Here is a 13124-nt window from a genome sequence, read left to right on the forward strand (position 1 = left end):
ACAATACACAAATCCTTAGTGGAATCTCTAAGATGGTTGGATGGCACCTAGTACACCATTTCCTTTGGACCACATCAGTGAGGCTGAGAGGGGGGTCTTGTTGTCTGGGCAGCCCAGCACTTCCATACACACTGGCCAGGTTTGGGCCCTGGGGAGGTCACTTCAGTGCTGTCAATGCAGCAGTTTGACAATGCACCCCATTGTCTTGAAAGACTGATGGATTCCAACTATCTATGTGGGATGAAGCCATGGCTACTGTTTTTTTAAACAACTCTGTATCTTTTCTCCCCATAATTTATCCCTCTTATCTTGTATAGAAGCATTCACATGTAACACCATCTTAATTACTTAGGAACAGATTTATAACACCACTTTTCAGAGAAAATGTCCTTCCAAGATGGCTAGAGAGCTTAGATGCACTTGTAGATCCATTCACATGCAGTTCCAAACCCTGGTTTGATGTTAGATGAAAAAGCCTTGTTTTCATATGTCCCCCTCATTTATTCTCCTTCATCCACTCATAGACTGCACAAATTGAAGATGGGGGGAAGGGAGACACATGGCTTGCCAGTAGTACATGTGAAAAGGTTTCAGGAGTCTTAGACCACAAGTTATCATGAGCATACAGGGTGATGCAACAGCAGAAAAGGCTAATGCTAGTCTAGGCTGTACAGTGTCCTGATCAATGGAAGTCATAGTACCACTCTCTTCTGCCTTGGTCAGAGTACAGCTGGAGTATTGTGTCCAGTTCTGGGGGCCACAATTTGAGAAGGTTATTGACAAGGTAGTACATGTGCAGAAGGGATGCGGGTGGTGCTGTGGGTTAAACCACTGAGCCTAGGACTTGCCGATCAGAAGGTCGGTGGTTCGAATCCCTGCTACGGGGTGAGCTCCCGTTGCTCGGCCCCTGCTCCTGCCAACCTAGCAGTTCGAAAGCATGTCAAAGTACAAGTAGATAAATAGGTATCGCTCCGGCGGGAAGGTAAACGGTGTTTCCGTGCGCTGCTCTTGTTCGCCAGAAGTGGCTTAGTCATGCTGGCCACATGACCCGGAAGCTGTACGCTGGCTCCCTTGGCCAATAAAGCGAGATGAGCGCCGCAACCCCAGAGTCAGCCACGACTGGACCTAATGGTCAGGGGTCCTTTTACCCTTTACCCTACATGTGCAGAGGAGGGCAACAAAGATGATAAAGGGTCTGGAAACCAAGATATATAAGGAATGGTTGAGGGAATTGGGTATGTTTAGCCTGAAGAAGAAGGAGCAGACTGAGAGGAGATATGAAAGCCATCTTCAAATATCTGAAGGGCTGTCACATGGAAGATGGAGCAAGCTGGTTTTCTCCTGCTCTGGAGGGTAGGACTTGAACCAATGGCTTCAAGTTACAAGAAAGGAGAGCCTGACTAAACATCAGGAAGAACATTCTGATGGTAAGAGCTGTTTGACAGTGGAATGGACTCCCTTGGAAAATGGCAGACTCTCGTTCCTTGGAGCCAAGGTTGGATGGCCGTGTGTCAGGGATGCTTTAGTTGAAATTAATGCCTTGCAAGGAGGCTAAACTAGATGACTCTTGGGGAACCTTCCGACTCTACGATTCTAGGAATCCTGCCATGAAATGAATGAGTGAAAGACCTGTTTGAGGAAAGTGCCATAGCTTAGTAGAAGAGCTGTTGTTCCTGCAGAAGGTACCAGGTTTAATCCTTTGCACTTTCCAGGTAGGGCTGGGAAATACTATGTTGCTTGAAACCCCAGAGTGCTGCTGCCAGCCGGTTTAATAATAATAATAATAATAATAATAATAATAATAATAATAATAATAATAATTTATACCCCGCCCATCTGGCTGGGTTTCCCCAGCCACTCTGGGTGGCTTCCAACATAATATTAAATTATGAAACCAATTAAACATTAAAAGCTTCCCAAAACTGGGCTGCCTTCAGATGTCTTCTAAAAGTCTGGTAGTTGTTTGTCTCTTTGACATCTGATGGGAGGGCGTTCCACAGGGCGGGTGCCACTACCGAGAAGGCCCTCTGCCAATACTGAGATAGATGGAACAATGGTCTGATCAATGCCGGATTTGTGTATAAGCTAAACAAGCTATAGCTTAGGGCCCCACTCTTTTGCGGGGCCCCTAAAAAGTTAAAGAAAAAAACCCCTGGATGTACATTTCCAAAATAAAAGATAAAATACAAATAAAATAAAACCTACATACAGCAACAGTGTTTTGTGTTGTGTAGGCTTCTATGATGTAAATAATGGGCCCCGTCTGCTAGCCTGCTCCCTAAAATATCACATATAAAGGGCCCCAAAACCTTCAGTAGCTTAGGTCCTCATCGAACCTAAATCCAGCCCTGCGTCTGACTCAGTATATGACAGCTTCCTATGTTCCTAAAACCACACTTTCTAGGAAATATATATTTGTCCTTTAATTTATGAGCATTTGGTTTCCAAATGCGGTTTTAAAGTGTCACTTGTGAATATGCCCCGAGTTTCTCATAATCCGGCATCTGCTGCACTTTGCGTGCTGTGCTTGTTGATGATCCCCTTTCCTCCTGTAACGTGTCATTTCCTCCCTTGGTAAATAGCACAGTATGTGGGGTCCAATGAAACTTTTCACCAGCATCCCTCCTGTTTCTGAAGAAACCTTTGGCTTGTTACAGTGCAGGAAGGGAGTCGATTCCCAAGAACAAGGCTGCTTTCTGCCCAATCCACCACACCGCCACCTCCTCCTCCTCCTTCCTCTGGCCATTCTGCTGTGATTCCAGCTTGCGCAAGAGAAGTGATGATAAATTTCCAACAGTGGCATTACAGACAGTCATAAATAATGCCTTGCTCTGTGGTGCCGGCAGTTTCCATTAGGGCTGTCTGGATTGGGCTGTTGATACCCTGGTCTATGCTGGGACTAGCAGTAAAATTTATCAGCCTGCTTTCTTCACCTCATAAATCATCCCAACTAGGAGCCATATGGCAGAGAAGCCCTTAGAAACACATGACCGCCAGCAGCAGCGGGCAGGCGGAACAGACCCTCCTGGAAAGAAGATAAGAGAGAGAAAGGGCAGGACGTGGGCAGAATCACCTTCCCAGACGCCTCTTTTCAGCCCCCCCCCCCGCTGTACTGCTGTTGTCATTATTTAATGGTATTAGCATTATTAGCATTCTCTTTTTAAAAAAGAAAATCTGTTGCAAGCATTATTATCATATGATTTCTTGCCTGTATTACAGTGCTCATCCAGCAGTGGGGTGGTTCGGAATAACCCTTTTTATAGTCATGGAGGGGCAAGCATGTCCAGGCATTTTGCTGTTGTTTTTAATGATTCGTACACTACAGTGTAAGACGCGGGTGGCACTACAGTGGGACGCGGGTGGCGCTGTGGGTAAAAGCCTCAGCGCCTAGGGCTTGCCGATCGAAAGGTCGGCGGTTCGAATCCCCGCGGCGGGGTGCGCTCCCGCTGCTCGGTCCCAGCGCCTGCCAACCTAGCAGTTCGAAAGCACCCCCGGGTGCAAGTAGGTAAATAGGTACCGCTTACCAGCGGGAAGGTAAACGGCGTTCCGTGTGCTGCGCTGGCTCGCCAGATGCAGCTTTGTCACGCTGGCCACGTGACCCGGAAGTGTCTCCGGACAGCGCTGGCCCCCGGCCTCTTGAGTGAGATGGGCGCACAAACCCCAGAGTCTGTCAAGACTGGCCCGTTCGGGCAGGGGTACCTTTACCTTTACCTTTTACACTACAGTGGTACCTCGGGTTAAGGACTTCATTCGTTCCGGAGGTCCGTTCTTAACCTGAAACTGTTCTTAACCTGAAGCATCACTTTAGCTAATGGGGCCTCCTGCTGCCGCCGTGCCACCGGAGCACGATTTCTGTTCTCATCCTGAAGCGAAGTTCTTAACTCGCGGTAATATTTCTGGGTTAGCGGAGTCTGAAACCTGAAGCGTCTGTAATCTGAAGTGTATGTAACCCGAGGTACCACTGTATTTGTATTTTATGGCTTTGTATGTCACTTTGAGACAACTGTTAGTGTGAAGGATAATAATAATAATAATAATAATAATAATAATAATAATAATCACCCCAAAGTCAACAAAATGTATTAAAGTGAATATGGTTGGTAAATACACAAGTGCATGTTGAATCAAATGGCCTTTTTTTCAGGGGGCAACTAAATAAATAAATAATAAAAACGACTTTTGCGTTTCGTTCCAATAATGTCAGGAGCCACAGGGGCTAAAAACTGGAGCCCCCTCCTCAGCTCTCTCCCCCTTCCTCTCTGCACAGCTGCTCCATGTTGGTGAGCTGCTGGAACCGCAGTTTGGATCGTATTCCTAGCAGTGATCTCAACTTGGGGCTTGCCATTCCTCTTTCTGTGTTAGTCAGGACTGGGGAACCTTTTTAGTCAGAGGAGCAACCTTTCATGGGCCACCTCTGGTGATGGGAGAGGCCAGAGACAAAAGTGGGTAGAGCGATTGTACAAATTTTAGCTTTGTACAATAGGTTAATTTGTACACGCATACACTTCTTCCATTCAGACAAGCAAGAACCCTATTCATACTTCAAGGACACATTCCAGCCAGGCAAAAAAACACACAGGTTATAAAATGGGGTCCAGCCTGTGGAGAGTTCTGTGGACCAGAGTACTGAGGATTCCCATTCCTGGTATTAGTGAATGTGGGAATGAGTGAAATATCTCTGCTCCACAGCAGCATCCCTACCATCCTCCATAACGTAGAGGGCAAAGTTGTGAATGCAGGAGGCTCCTCACTTCACAAGTTCATCCTCCGATTCATGGAGTGTGAAAGGCAACAGGGGCAGAACCAGCTTATTGACTGTGATGTCCTCTAACCTCCCATGATATCACCTGGCATGAATAGGGAGCAGCCACTACAGATGCAAATAAGTTAACTGCCCTAACCCAATAAAAGCTTTGCTACATTCTCAGTCACTGGTTCTCCAGTCTTGGTGGCCATGTGTTCTTCTAACAACACAAGAAGGAGCCCTGCTAAATAGGACCAATGGTCTATCTAGCCCAGCAGTGCTTTGTGAGTCGTACCTTGGCCAGCCAGAAGCTTCTGAGAAGCCTACCAGCTGAGCATGAAGGTAATAGCCCACCGTTTTGTTGCCTCCTCCTAGCAGCTGATACTCAGAGGTTTACCATCTTTGAACCTGGAGGATCCCCAGAGCTTTCTGGGTTAATAGCAATGGAAAGACTCACTCTGTCCATGGCTGCTAGCCCTAATGGCTATGTTCTACCTCCACTATCAGAGGCAGTATTCCTTTGAAAACCAGTTTCTGGGGATCACAGGTAGGCAGCATGCTGTTGCACTCAAGTTCTGTTTACAGGCTTCCCATGAACATCTGGTTGGCCACTGTGAGGACAGGATGCTGGCCTTTGGGATAATCTGGCAGGGCTTTCCTTATCTCATTTTCCTCCATAGACTTGGCTAAGTCCCATCTTGTTGCAGTAAATTAGGGAAAACTTCCTGACTGTGGCCGTGGGAGGTGGTGGATTCTTCTTTGTTAGAGGATTTCAACAAAACATGGAATGGACACCAAGGGTGATCACAGAATCATAGAACTGTAGAGTTAGGAGGTACCACGAAGCTCATCTAGTCCAATCCCCTGCAATGCAAGAATCTTTTGCCCAACATGATGTAGAAGAGGAATTCCAGCATCACTAAGAGGCTGGACTAGGTTGGACCTTTGAGATCCCTTCTAACACTATGATTCTATGATATCTATGAATTTCATACAATCACTCATCTTATTTCTGATAATACTTTGGGTGCTGCTGGGTTCTGCAAAATCCACTGGTTATTAACAAAGCATGAATGTCAAAAAGGCATGCTGCTTAGGCGATGCCCTGCAAGGATTCCCCGTAGCAGATCTTAGGAAAAACGCTCCATCAAGTGTCCCCCATTTTTGCCTAGCTACAGAATATAAATTCCCTGGAAAGTCTCCATGTAATAGCTGCATTTCTGTGTAATGGAGGAGTGCCTACAATTAATATGTTGACTATTAGGGACATGTGTATGGGAAGCTTAGCAACTGTGCAAAATATTACTGCATAATTGCTCAGCTTCTAAAGTGTGTTTTCATAATTAGCGGCTGGTTAGTTAAAATAAATATCATGCTTATTAAATATGAAATACTTTTCTACGTGCCACAGTTGTTTGCAGTGGAAAAGCCACCGAGGAGGACATCTTCCTCAGTTTTTGCTTTTTAAAAACAACAAGAGTTCTGTAGTCATCCCAGAGGTGTCCTCACAGCAACTAGACAGTCACCCTCAGTTTCCTGGAATAGATGGGCCAGTTCAGCCTCACCCATGAGAGCACATGTGCCCTCACTCAGTCTACTTTCCTTCCTACTTGGAACCAGTTCAGGGGATAGCCTGGCAGTCAGCTTCCTTTGTCTCAATGTTGCCCTTGTAGAACTCAGCAGGGAGCAGTGGGGAGACAAATCCAGAATGAGTTGGCTCTGCCTGTCATTGGCTCTGGCTCCACCTATTGTTGGGCTCTCTACCTTCGTAGAATCATAGAGCTGTACAGCTGGATGGGACCACAAAGGTAATCTTGTCCAATTCCATGCAATGGAGGAATAGTTTGCCCAACATGGGACATGTACCCACAGCCCTGATATTAAGAGTCCCATGCTCTACTGACTAAGCTACTCTCCTTCCACCCCACCAGGCCCAATGGGCACTGGGCTGCACTGGGATGGTCAGGGGATATATTTCTGCCCCTCAGTGGTGGATTATGGAACATGGTGGCTGGGTTGACTGGTTGCTTACATGATGTTTGTGTGTGTGTGGGGGGGGTGTCTTAGAAATCTGATAGGAGAGTTGTCAGTGTGCATGCCATTCCACAATTATAATTTTGAAGCAGGATATGGCATTCTGGAAGATGTGTGACAACACCAGAACATATTCACATACATATTTGGTGGCCATGCCAATCCAGGTCAACAGCTCTTAGTTATACATACATACAATCACCTTGAACCCAAATACCATTCTACTGGGGTACTTAGAAGAAAATAATATCCCTTGTACACAGCTGGAATTAGTATTTTTTTAAATAAAAGCTGCCCAATTCCAACTGCTCCGCAATGGAAATGCCTCCATGTGCCACTTCTTGAGGCAGGAATGGGGAAACTGTTGCCTTCTAGGAGTTGTTGTATTCCCAACTCACAACAACCCAAGACTGGCATGCTCAATGGTCAGGGGTGATGGGAACTGTAGTCCAACCGCATCTGGAAGGTCACAAGTATGCCATTCATATAATAATAATAAGCATTTTGAAAGAAGCATGGAAATTGTTTACAATGGGCAAAAATGTTTATCCAAATTAGAGCTGCTGGTCTTCTTTGCACCCTCGTGTTAAGCATGATTTCTCGATGAAAGAAAGGTTCCTATTTTTGGTATGTGTTGAGTCTAAAAACTGGATGTGTGAAAGTCCTGCAAAACCCAGTCCCATATATCAGGGCTGGGGAACCTTTGGTCTTCCGGAAGTTGTTGGACTACAACTCCCATCTTCCCTGATCACTCCCCATTCTGACTGGGGCTGATGAGATTTGGAGTCTGACAATATCTGAAGCGCAACTATCTTTCCATTGGATATTCATGTGATTAATTTGATCTCTGAAAAGAGAATATGTATATGAAAATGGGTGGCTCTGTTTGAAATTAAAGATGGGTAAAAGTAATGCTGGCTAGTGCATTGGTCTATTGTAGTGGAAAAAAGTTTTTAAAAAAGGTCTCCTTCCTTCTGGTCAGCTAGTGTCAATAATAAGATTCAAATGTTGTGGTTTTGTGCCAACATATATCTTTCCAGAGCATACAAGTCTGTGTGTATCGTTGCCGGAACAGAATTCCAGAATGCTAAATCTTGGTGAACGACCGCTCTTGCAATTCACACTAACAAAATGTAGTGGTGGCATCTGGGTAAGACTTTGGGGCAGATGTCCAGGGCCCACTAAGCAGAAAGAGCAGGAGGCCACCCCAAAGCAGCAGGGCTGGCTTGCCACATTTTAAAGTAACACATATTGCCATCTAAATGGTCTGGGTGGGTATCTGTAAGACCACTTGAAATGAGTCAGGTAATGCACTTTTCTATCTAAGAAGACAATCAGGGTGTGTTTGGCCCATTGAGTCCAGAAGTTCCACCATAAGACATTTAAGCCTGGAGTCTAAAGTCATGTAAATATTCCACTAGCAAAATGTTAGCCTGTTAACACTGAAAGGCAAAACACAGGGGCGTGATGAGGAGTCACTGGATTTTCCAGAGATTGGGACCAGAAATACAGACTTTCTAATAAATAGCAGGCTGAAACGGTATCCCACTCTACTCCTGCCATATTCTGCTGCATGCTTAGAAGGACAACGGGACACGGGTGGCACTGTGGGTTAAACCACAGAGCCTAGGACTTGCTGATCATAAGGTCGGCGGTTCGAATCCCCGCGACGGGGTGAGCTCCCGTTGCTCGGTCCCTGCTCCTGCCAACCTAGCAGTTCGAAAGCACGTCAGAGTGCAAGTAGATAAATAGGTACCACTCCAGCAGGAAGGTAAACGGTGTTTCCGTGCGCTGCTCTGGTTCGCCAGAAGCGGCTCATTATTTGAAGTGCATATGCAGAACAAGGGCACAGGGTGATCAGTACGCAACCTGTACACAGTAGTCAGGGTGCGCCCCTTTATATAGATTTGCAAAATAGAATACCACCTGATCTCTTGTAGGTCACCTGATTTCTTGTAAGTCACCTGATTTCTGGGAAATCAAAACTTATAATAAGTTCCTATATTACCATATAAGGTCTTGGTCTTCTCTCCCTCCTTCCTGCAACCTCCCTCATCCTGGTGTGACAATAAATCCTTGTTCTTTATCTTTATCTGCCCAGGCTAGACATTCTGAGGGGCCCATTTGCAATGTAACATTTAATAATAATAATAATAATAATAATAATAATAATAATAATAATAATTTATTTGTACCCCGCCCATCTGGCGGGACTTCCAACAAAGATGAAAAATACACTAAAATGTCACATATTAAAAACTTCCCTGAACAGGGCTGCCTTCAGATGTATTCTGAATGTCAGGTAGTTGTTTATCGCTTTGACATCTGACGGAAGGGCGTTCCACAGGGCGGGTGCCACTACCGAGAAGGCCCTCTGCCTGGTTCCCTGTAACCTCACTTCTCACAGTGAGGGGACCGCCAGAAGGCCCTCGACGCTGGATCTCAGCATCCGGGCAGAATGATGGGGGGTGGAGATGCTCCTTCAGGTATACTGGACTGAGGCCGTTTAGGGCTTTAAAGGTCAGCACCAACACTTTGAATTGTGCTCGGAAACGTACTGGGAGCCAATGTGGGAGCATGTCCTTCAATAATAGAACAATTATATTGTAATATGCTCCTTCAAAATGACTGTGCAATCCCAGCACTTCCCAGCCTGCTTTGCTGCTTCTGCTCTCATGTGTCTTTGACACATGACAGGGCTAGCCTTGCCTTATGGGTATAAGGCAAGGTGAACCGATCACCTTGAGCTGCAGGATTCACAGAGGCAGCAGATCTGGCCTCCAAGAAATGCACTGTCTGCTGCTGCTGCGCTAGCAGAAATGGCTGTGGCACACTCCTTGGAGGCTGGATGTGCCACCTCCTTGCAGTGGCGTAGCGTGGGTTGTCAGCACCCGGGGCAAGGCAAGTAATTTGCACCCCCTAACCCGTGGATTTGCGCCCCCTAACCCTAACCCCCAGATGTTGCGCCCGGTGCGGCCGGCCCCCCCTGCACCCCCCACGCTACGCTACTGCCTCCTTGGCACATCCCCCTCACTGCTGCCTCTACAATGGCCTGTGGGCAAATAGGAGGTGCTGCTGGTATCCCCACACCCTAATAATAATAATAATAATAATAATAATAATAATAATAATAATTTATTTATACCCCACCCATCTGGCTGGGCTTCCCCAGCCACTCTGGGCGGCTTCCAAAAAATATTAAAATACTGTAATATATCTGCCCTCTGCAGACTCCTGGCTGTGCTCCTGCCTGGTGTGATTCAGAGTGGGACCCTTCCCTCCCTGTAGCAGCCTCAGAATCTCACTTCAGCTGCCGAATACGGTTGATTTGACACCCCCTTGTTCCTGATGCAGATTTCGCTCACCCCTCCTTCCCTGGCAGGGGAGAAGAGCGCCATTTTGTGGTTTGCCCCCGGTGCAAAACTGTCTTGATTCAAACAGAGGACTGTCCTCCAGCAGCCCATCAAATGAAGGGCTGCCCAGTGCCTATGTTAGCCTTTCTCAGAGTAGGCCCAGGGAGATTCATTGAGCATGACTAACTTAAGCCCCTTTTATTCAATAGGTTTACTTTGAGTATTACTTGGGCACAGCCCCCTCTCTGAACTTTATCTTAGGAATAGGAAGGATTTATAGGCCATAACCAGCACTTTGAATTGTGCCTGGAAATGGATCAGTTGTTTTATCAGGGGTGTAACATAATCCCTGTAACTGACCTCAGTCAGCAGTCCGGTGGGAGCATTCTGGACCAGTTGAAGCTTCTGAACACTTTTCCAAGGCAGCTCCACGTAGAGTGTATTGCAGTAGTCCAACTAGGATGTAACTAAGGCATGCATCCCAGCTCTAGGTCTGGGAAAGACTCCTGCCTGAAACCCTGGAGAGCTGCTGCCAGCCAGTGCAGGCAGTATTGAACTAGATGGACAACATGGTTGGCATAAGGCAGTTTCTTCTGTTTTGCCCTTTGTCTCCCTTGCTTGCCTTGCAGAGGAAGGCTGCTAGAAACTCATCAGCTGAGTGGATAGCTGTCTGATGTTTTCTAAAGCTTCAGCAAATATATGTGTGTGCGTTTTGTGTTTAAACCAGAAAGATATGTTTTTTAAAAAAGCGAGAGCCCAACACACAACCTTTCTGATGGCAGCATGTTTAATACCTCCAAGGAGGAAGCTTGATAGGAACACAAAAGCAAGCTTGCTTCCAAAGTGTAACCAATATTTGCACATTGCAGTGACTAATTCCCTACCCCGCACCGCAGAACAATAGGCATAATAGCAAAGTACATTAATGCAAAGCGGGCTCGTCTGGTGCCTTGGTTATTTGACACATAAATAAGGAGAGAAGGTGGGGGGAGATTTTTTTATCTACCTGTATAACTATTCTCTAAACAGCAGGCTGCGAATGCAGCTCAGAAAATGCTGACCCAGACCTACTTGTACCCCTCCTGCGCTGGGTTGGCACATGATTTGCAGAACTGCAGGAGTTCTATCACTGACCTCATTAGCAGTGCATTTCCTGCCTTGTTAGCATCATATTTGTATAATTTACAGCACCTTGGTTTTTATGGAATGTGTTCCTTGTAGAGTGTAATGGCAGTAATATATTTAACCTCTTCTATTTAGGAATGCTGCTGCTGCTGCTGAAGGCAGCCTCGCAGATATAAAAGGGACTTTCTCCCCTCCCTTTCTCTCTCCTTCCCCGCATGCACTCTCTGTCCTCCCCCTCCATTTAGATGCTATATATCCAAATATATGTGCAACCTGTAAAATGTGCATAAAAGGAGACGCAGAAGCGGTGCTGGGGGAAGGAGGGTTGCTGCTGAAGCCTTCCCAAGGTCAAGCCATTAAATCCAGACCATGTCAGGGTTGGAAAGCCATCCTTCGACTGCATAAGAGAAAGACTGCATGGGACCATACGAAGCAGCCTCATGAAAGGATTGGACCTTTTGCCCATCTGACACAGGAACATAGAATGCTGCCTTGCACCAAGTCAGATCATTGGCCTATCTAGCTTTGTATAGTCTACTCCAGTGTTTTTCAACCACTGTTCCGCGGCACACTAGTGTGCCGCGAGATGTTGCCTGGTGTGCCATGGGAAAAATTGAAAAATGCGAAAGATTTTTTTTTTTTTAAAAAAAGCCAAATTTTTGCCCACTAGGCAGGCGCCGGACTGTGTCCACCCTATTTTCCATCCATCCTGGGTGGGGATCAGATCGGATGGGATCGGATGAGAGCGGACAGGCGGTCCACTCTCATCCGATTCCCCATAGAGAGCAGCGGGGCTCTGACATCTCCCTCTCCGCACACAGTGGTGGTGTGCCTCGTGTTTTTTTTCATGAAACAAGTGTGCCTTTGCCCAAAAAAGGTTGAAAAACACTGGTCTACTCTGACTGGCAGCAGCTCCCTAGGATTCCAGAAGGGATTCTACCAGCTCTGCGGAGAGATGTCAGGGATGAAACGTGGGATCTTCTATATGCAAAGTAGATGCTCCACCACTTAGTTATGGGCCTTCCTCCCTGCTGGGAGTTCTAGATGAAATATGGATATAAAATTTACAGCATTCTATGGTTTAAGACAGGCTTCTTCAACCTCGGCCCTCCAGATGTTTTGAGACTACAATTCCCTGACCACTGGTCCTGCTAGCTAGGGATCATGGGAGTTGTAGGCCAAAAACATCTGGAGGGCTGAGGTTGAGGAAGCCTGGATTTAAGATTAGAAAATACGGCCTCGGCCCAGTATACCTGAAGGAGCATCTCCACCCCCATCGTTCTGCCCGGACGCTGAGGTCCAGCGCCGAGGGCCTTCTGGCGGTTCCCTCATTGTGAGAAGCAAAGCTACAGGGAACCAGGCAGAGGGCCTTCTCGGTAGTGGCGCCCTCCCTGTGGAACGCTCTCCCATCATATGTCAAAGCGATAAACAACTACCTGACATTCAGAAGACGTCTTAAGGCAGCCCTGTTCAGGGAAGTTTTTAATGTGTGACATTTTAGTGTATTTTTGGTCTCTGTGGAAGCCGCCCAGAGTGGCTGGGGAAACCCAGCCAGATGGGTGGGGTACAAATAATAAATTATTATTATTATTATTATTATTATTATTATTATTATTATTATTATTATATTATTATTATTATTATTATTATTATTATTATTATTATTATTAAAATCAAGAACCAGCAAAGTACCCCAACCTTTTAAAGGTATTTAGGGAATCTGAAGGGATGATTCATATGACATGTAGATGGTAGCATTATTAATGAGTGTTATTTATTTGTTTCATATATTTATCACTTGATATCTAAACAGTCACTCCCGCCCTCCTTCTCTCTCTCTCTCTCTCTCTCTCTCTCTCCCTCCAATG

The sequence above is a fragment of the Podarcis vaucheri genome (assembly GCF_965113315.1).
Source record: "Podarcis vaucheri genome assembly, chromosome: 15".
In the NCBI taxonomy this organism is placed as follows: Eukaryota; Metazoa; Chordata; class Lepidosauria; order Squamata; family Lacertidae; genus Podarcis; species Podarcis vaucheri.